Here is a 6169-nt window from a genome sequence, read left to right as displayed (position 1 = left end):
ACTGCGCCCACCAGGGGTCAGTGTCCGCTCGGCTTCGGGCTCTGGCTTCCCACAATGCACCGGGCTCCCTAGTCCCCGCGCTGGGAGGTGACCGAGCTGCGGCCGCGGCGGCTGGAGCCCAGAGGATCTGCGGGGCGCGGGGCCGCCGGCCGGGGGCGGGGCCTCAGCCGGGGGCGGGGCCTCAGCCGGGGGCGGGGCCTCAGCCGGGGGCGGGGCCTCAGCCGGGGGCGGGGCCAGAAGCCCGGAGCGCAGCTGTCGCGGGCCGCTGTGCCCCTCCCGCGGGCGCCGCCGGGGCTCGGCTCGCACCCTTCCCCACCTCGGAGACCTGTGCACCTGGCGCTGTAGCAAGGTAGGGGGGCTCCTCAGGACCATCCCTTTTTTTTTGGAGTGGGGGAGGTGTGGAGTCTCTTCTTGCTCAAACTGGAGAAGACTTAAACTGCCAAAATTTAGGCATGGAGCAGCCAGGTTGGCTCGCGGGGATGTGCTTTAAAACTCTTTTGTCTGCGTCCCTTTCTGGGCTCGCTCCAGGCTGCTGGGCTTTGGGGAGCCTGATTCGGGGGTCCGTGCCTGGGCAATTTCAAGCTCCTGGCTCATCCGTTCTGCCTTGTGTGTGGATGCAGACTCCGGGTGGGGTATGAATGTGGGAGCACTTGTGTGGGTGTGGGCTGGGTTTCTTCGGATACGTGCGTGTGTGAGAAGTCGGGAGGATGTAGACGGGGGTCCGGGTCTGTTTCACAGTGTGGATGGGGATCCTGAGTCCCCGCGGTTTCAGGTACCTGTGAGCGGCGTCTGTCCGGTGCGCCGCCCTGTCGCCTATCGGGACGTGGCTAACCTGTGATCTTAAGGCAGTAGGTGTCAAGTTCTAAACTGTCCCCCAGGACTTCTCAGGACACAGCTTCCCAGCAGTCCCCACTGCCACAGCCCCCTCACAGCACGGCTGACCCTAGTATGGAGATCCTACAATTTGACCTTTCCAAAAAACGAAGTTTGGCAGATTGAATGCCCTGGAATAGGGGGGCACCTGCGAAAGCTTGAGCTTGTTGGTGTCTGTCCTTCTCAGCCTGTTTCTGGGTCACACTGCAAGGCTCCATTCATTCAGCCTCACTTCCTGGTAATAATGTTCACCCTGGTAATAATGCCAACCCTGGATAATTCCAACCTGAAAGCTCCAGGCTGCGGTTCTAAAATGAAGTCCTTTTGCCCACATCTAGAGGCTCAGAAAAGCCCTTTCATCCTCTGATGTCTATCCCCAATGTAAAATATATTTTTAAAGATATATATATATATATATTTAAAACCCCCACCCTGTTATACCCATTCCAATAATTGTCAATTGATTGATTTTAATTGTGAAATCCAAGCAGTTTCTTTTTTCTTTTTTAAAGATTTATTTATTTATTTATTTACTTATTTATTTATGAGAGAGAGAGAGAGAGAGAGAGAGAGAAAGCATGCAGAGGGAGAGGAAGAAGCAGACCCTGAGCAGGGACCCCAGGATCATGACCTGAGCTGAAGGCAGACCCTTAACTGAGCCACCCAGGTGCCCACGAGCAGTTTTATTTATTGTTTAATAATAAAGATTATAATGAGGAAAATTAAACAGTATATTCTTCAGGTGAACATGATCCAAATTAGCTCATCATAAAAGGCAGAAGGTAGGAAATCAGACAAACTTGATTCTACAACATTTCTGCCTCTGAGAACATTGGATGATTAAATTTTCTTTATTGTTCTTTCCAAATGTAAAATGCTATGAATGAACTTATTTCTCTTTTGCCGGACACACTTATTGATTGGAGATAACAATCAAAAATAAGAAAAGTCTTTCAAACTATTATCACCTTTGAAAAAAATATTTATTTATTTATTTATTTATTTATTTATTTATTTATCTATTTATGAGAGGCAGGGTTGCAGGGCAGAGGGAGAGGGAGAGAGAGAATCTCAAGCAGACTCTGTACTGAGCATAAAGTTGCTTGGGATCTTGATCTTAACTACCCTAAGATCAGGACCTGGGACCCGGGGATCACAACCTGAGCTGAAGACAGATGCTCAACCACTGAGCCATCAGGTGCCCAAAAGATACACATCTTTAAAAAACTAAAAACAAGGAGAAAATTTGTCTTAATATACATCAGTGCTTCCCATCATGAGGTCCTCAGTTAGGAGCACTAAACCCAAAAGATAAAACCAAAATCTAGTTAAGTCATTAATCGTCACCAACACACATAAGAACTAGAGGGCACTAAAAAAAAAAAAAAAAAAAAAAAAAAAAAAAAAAAAAAGAACTAGAGGGCACTGTTTGAAGCTTAAAAGGAGCAGTTTAAGCAGGTGTTAAAGATAACTTTGCACAGTAGATTATAAGCATCAGTAAGCCCATAGCCCATAGCCTCAAGAGAGTCATATGGAAAGATACTGATACCCATATAAAGAAACTTAAATACAAATTCATGGGCTCACTAAAAATAAGCAGATCAAATGTTTCCTACATCAACTGTAAATATATGCATTTTAAGTTACCATAAACAGTCCATTGGTTTTACAATCTTCCAATGTCCTTATTATTTTCAAAAACAGCATAGCTGGAACAGTTCTTACCTCTGAAGGAGATAAATTTAAAAATTGACCTCTAGCCACAGGCTGGAGTTTACAGCAGTTAGCACAAACAAGTGACTCATAATTTACTCCTTCCTTGAGCAAACATTTATCAAGCACCTACTAAATGCAAGATTGGACTCACTGCTTTAGTTCACTCCTAGTGAAAAATAGGCATAGCCCCCTTTTTGGGGGCTGTGTACTTCAGGAGCATACAATTACGGGCAGGATATTTATCACCCATTAAAGAAGCAAAAGCATCTTTCAGAAGAACTGTGAAAACCAGAGGACCTCAACTTAAAAACACATTTTTTTTTTGGAAAGAGAAAGGGATAGAGACAGTATCTTTGAATATATCTCCTTTGGCTTCTATCCCTTGTGGTGCTAATTAACAGCAACAACAAAACCTCCTCTTCATTAAATAGCATGTTATTAGAATTGTTCTAATAATAGAGTCATGTAATATGAGACTATTAGAAACAGTTATTCTGATCAACTCAAGAGTTAATCATATGTGAACTATTCCAACTTTATAATAATAAAAATACCACCTAATTTATTCATATTCACATATTTATTTACTCAATAAACATCCTAACACTGTGCTAACACTGGAAATGCAAATAATATAACCCCTGACTTTAAGAAGCTGATTTAGTTGGGAAATCAATCTACAGATAATTACAAGAAAGCGTGTTCTTGGTATAGTGATACCTGCTTCTGCTGCTGTGGGCTCCTACTCTGGTCTCATGGGGTCAGGAAGGCCTTCTGGAAAAGTCATTGCCTGAAATTCATATTAAAGGATGACTTTTAGGCAGGAATGGAAAAAGAGGTTCTCCAGGTAGAGGGGACAAGTATGAACAAAATCACGGGGATGAAGTGCAAGATAAGAGGCCCGGAAAGACTAGGAATAAGAAAGACTGAAGAGAGAGGTAGGTGTCAAATTAGAGAAGGCCGGTAATGGTGAGAGGAGCCGCTGAAATATTTAGTAAGGGAACAACAGGATCATATGTGCTTTAGAAAGTCATTCTGAGGCCTGAGCGAAAGCTAGACCGAAGAGGCCAGGAGGCAGGTGGCTGTAGAAGTGATTAGAAAACGATGAGGGCTTAGCATCTATAGAATGGCTTTCTCATATATTATTTCATTTGGGTTTTAGAACCCTTTGCAATCAGTAGGGTAAGATTAATATCTTCATTTTGTAAGTGCTTACCTCAGTGCTTTGAGTACATCATCCTCGACCCTTATAAAAACTCTGAAAATTAAGTATCATTAGGTCACTTTACAGAAGTTGATACTGAGACAGGGTCAGAAGCAGTTCCAGGTCGAGTGTCTAGTGTGGGATTCATTCTGAATAGCAAGTGGGTCCTCCTCCTCTTAAGAATGAGGCAAGACAACCCTTCCACGCAAATCTATATCCTTGAAACCCTTCTTGGAGTCAGCATGACAATGAGCCTGCAATGCCCAGCTTCCTAAGTGGTTCTGTCTCTGCATTTAAAAGTCCCATTGAACAAAACAGCTGGCAGTTCCTCAAAATAGTAAACAGAATTACCATGTGATCCAGCAATTCCAATTCTCTGTGTATACCCAAAAGAAGTGAAAGCAGAGTCTCAAAAAAATGTTTGGATGCCTGTGTTTATAGCAGCATTATTCACAATAGTCAAAAGGTAGAACAAGTCAGTGGACAAATGGCTAAACAAAATGTGTTACTCAGCCTTAAGAAGGAAGGAAATTCTGACATGGATGAGACTTGAGGATATCATGCTAAGTGAAATAAGCCAGTCACAAAAGAACAAATACTGTATGATTCCACATATGGTAGAGACAGAAAGTAGGCTGGTGGTTGCAGGCCAGGGGAGGAGGAGAATAGAATGTTTAATGGGTAGAGTTTTGGTTTGGGAAGATGAAAAGAGTTCTGTGGATGAGTGGTGTGAAGTGGCCCAACAATGTGAACGTGCTTAATGACGCTGAACTATACACTTAAAAATGGCTAAAGTGATCAATTTTATTTTACCACATACACACAAAAGTCCTACTGAGCATCATGTTATGGTCAGATGACCACATTCCAGAAACTTAATAAATTTGTGATAAGAAGACTAGGAAGTACAAGTCAAAAATCAAAGCGGACATGTTGAAAAACCCAGCCCAAGAAAAGAATGCTGGCTGGATTCCCAGAGGACAGATCACAGAAGTGTAAAGTTAGAAGGTTCCGGAGGCACCCACCATTTAGTTCAACCTCCACTTTTACATATGAGCACAGTGAGGCCCAGCGTCATCAAGTGACTTGCCCAAGGTGACAGAGCAAGTTCAGGCAAAGGGAGAATTCAAAGCAAAAACCTGGCCTCTGCCAGACATTCATGCCTGGGACTGACGGGGAACCTCTTTGAGCTGACAAAGGTGTGCTCTGGCCTTCTTTTTAAGCAGAGAGAGAAAAACCAAGCTTTCTATCTTGATCAGTCTTGCTGCAGTCAATTCATAGGATTACAATTACTGAAGAAAGTCAGGTGCTTAGAACTGATGTTCAGTTGCAGGCTTTGTCAAGGTAGCAAGGTGGGAAAGTATGATGAGTTAGAGTTCATTCATTCATTCATTCAACCATTCATTATCAAATGCTTGAGGGCCTACATTGTGTCAAATATCTTTTCCAGTTTCCAGTTTTTTCATCAGGTAACAAGTGTCTGCCAGCTTTATTCTAGATGCTGTCCTGACAGTCGCCCTTGGATGTAAACTCTATATTAACCTTCATTGACTTACAGAAAGGTCAGTAGGGGAACAGATATAATTGGAGGGGAAGTGACATGAGGGGAAGCAGGAGGGTGGCAGATGCCAAAGAGAGTGATGATTCCGGTGAGGAAATCACACAGGGCTAAAGGATTCTCATTGGGACGTGTGTCTAGGGGCTGCAAATGCAGCAGAATGGGAGTCCTGCTCGTGTAATTGGCACAGACAAGTGTGGGAACTGCCTAAAGTTCTTAATGCCTGCATAGAGGATCAGTGATATCTACAGTGGGAACTCCAGAAGATAAACACAAAGAGTGATACATGGAAACAAGCAGAGATAGAGAGAGAGAGATGCAGAAGACCACGCGAGATGGAAAAGCCCTTCATGGGGCGTTATATTCATGGTATTACACCCCAATCGTGTGACCTGTAAGGATAAAGCCCGGTTGGCTCTTCACAACTGTGTGCACAAAGGTGAATAGAGACTTTTTTCTTTGAAATATAATATTTGGAAAAAAATCCAATATTTGGACTTGCCAGCTTTCAGAAGACCTTAGGTATAGGATATGAGGTAAAACAGGGCTTAAACAATAAGGCACTAGGGTAGTTTAGTAAAACAAGGGCAAGATTTGAAACCACTTAAGAAGGAAGGGGACGTTAGGAAAGTCACAGTCCCTCACATAGAGGAGACACACAGTATATTCTATGTAGATTTGAAACTGTAAAAGATAAAAGTGGTCATAGCAGTGAAGCAGAAATAGATTTTACTAGGTACCTGGGATGAGATGCTTTGGCATGGGTTTGGCTGTATGCTTCTTGGAAGCCATAAAAGGAAACAGGTTGGGTTATATCA

General features: G+C 43.3%; 1 protein-coding gene across 1 annotated transcript in view; it reads left to right on the top strand.

The window, feature by feature from the left end:
* The first annotated feature begins 246 nt into the window (after window positions 1-246).
* Window positions 247-6169, top strand: part of EXTL3 (exostosin like glycosyltransferase 3) — a 151078-nt gene continuing 145155 nt past the window's right edge. The window contains exon 1 of the mRNA XM_035717684.2: window positions 247-349. The gene's annotated coding sequence lies outside the window, so the exon portion shown is untranslated. The remainder of the gene's footprint in view (window positions 350-6169) is intronic.

The sequence above is a fragment of the Canis lupus genome, chromosome 25, assembly GCF_003254725.2.
Source record: "Canis lupus dingo isolate Sandy chromosome 25, ASM325472v2, whole genome shotgun sequence".
In the NCBI taxonomy this organism is placed as follows: Eukaryota; Metazoa; Chordata; class Mammalia; order Carnivora; family Canidae; genus Canis; species Canis lupus.
Note: the sequence above shows the minus strand (reverse complement) of the source record. Positions and strands in the feature narration are given on the sequence as shown.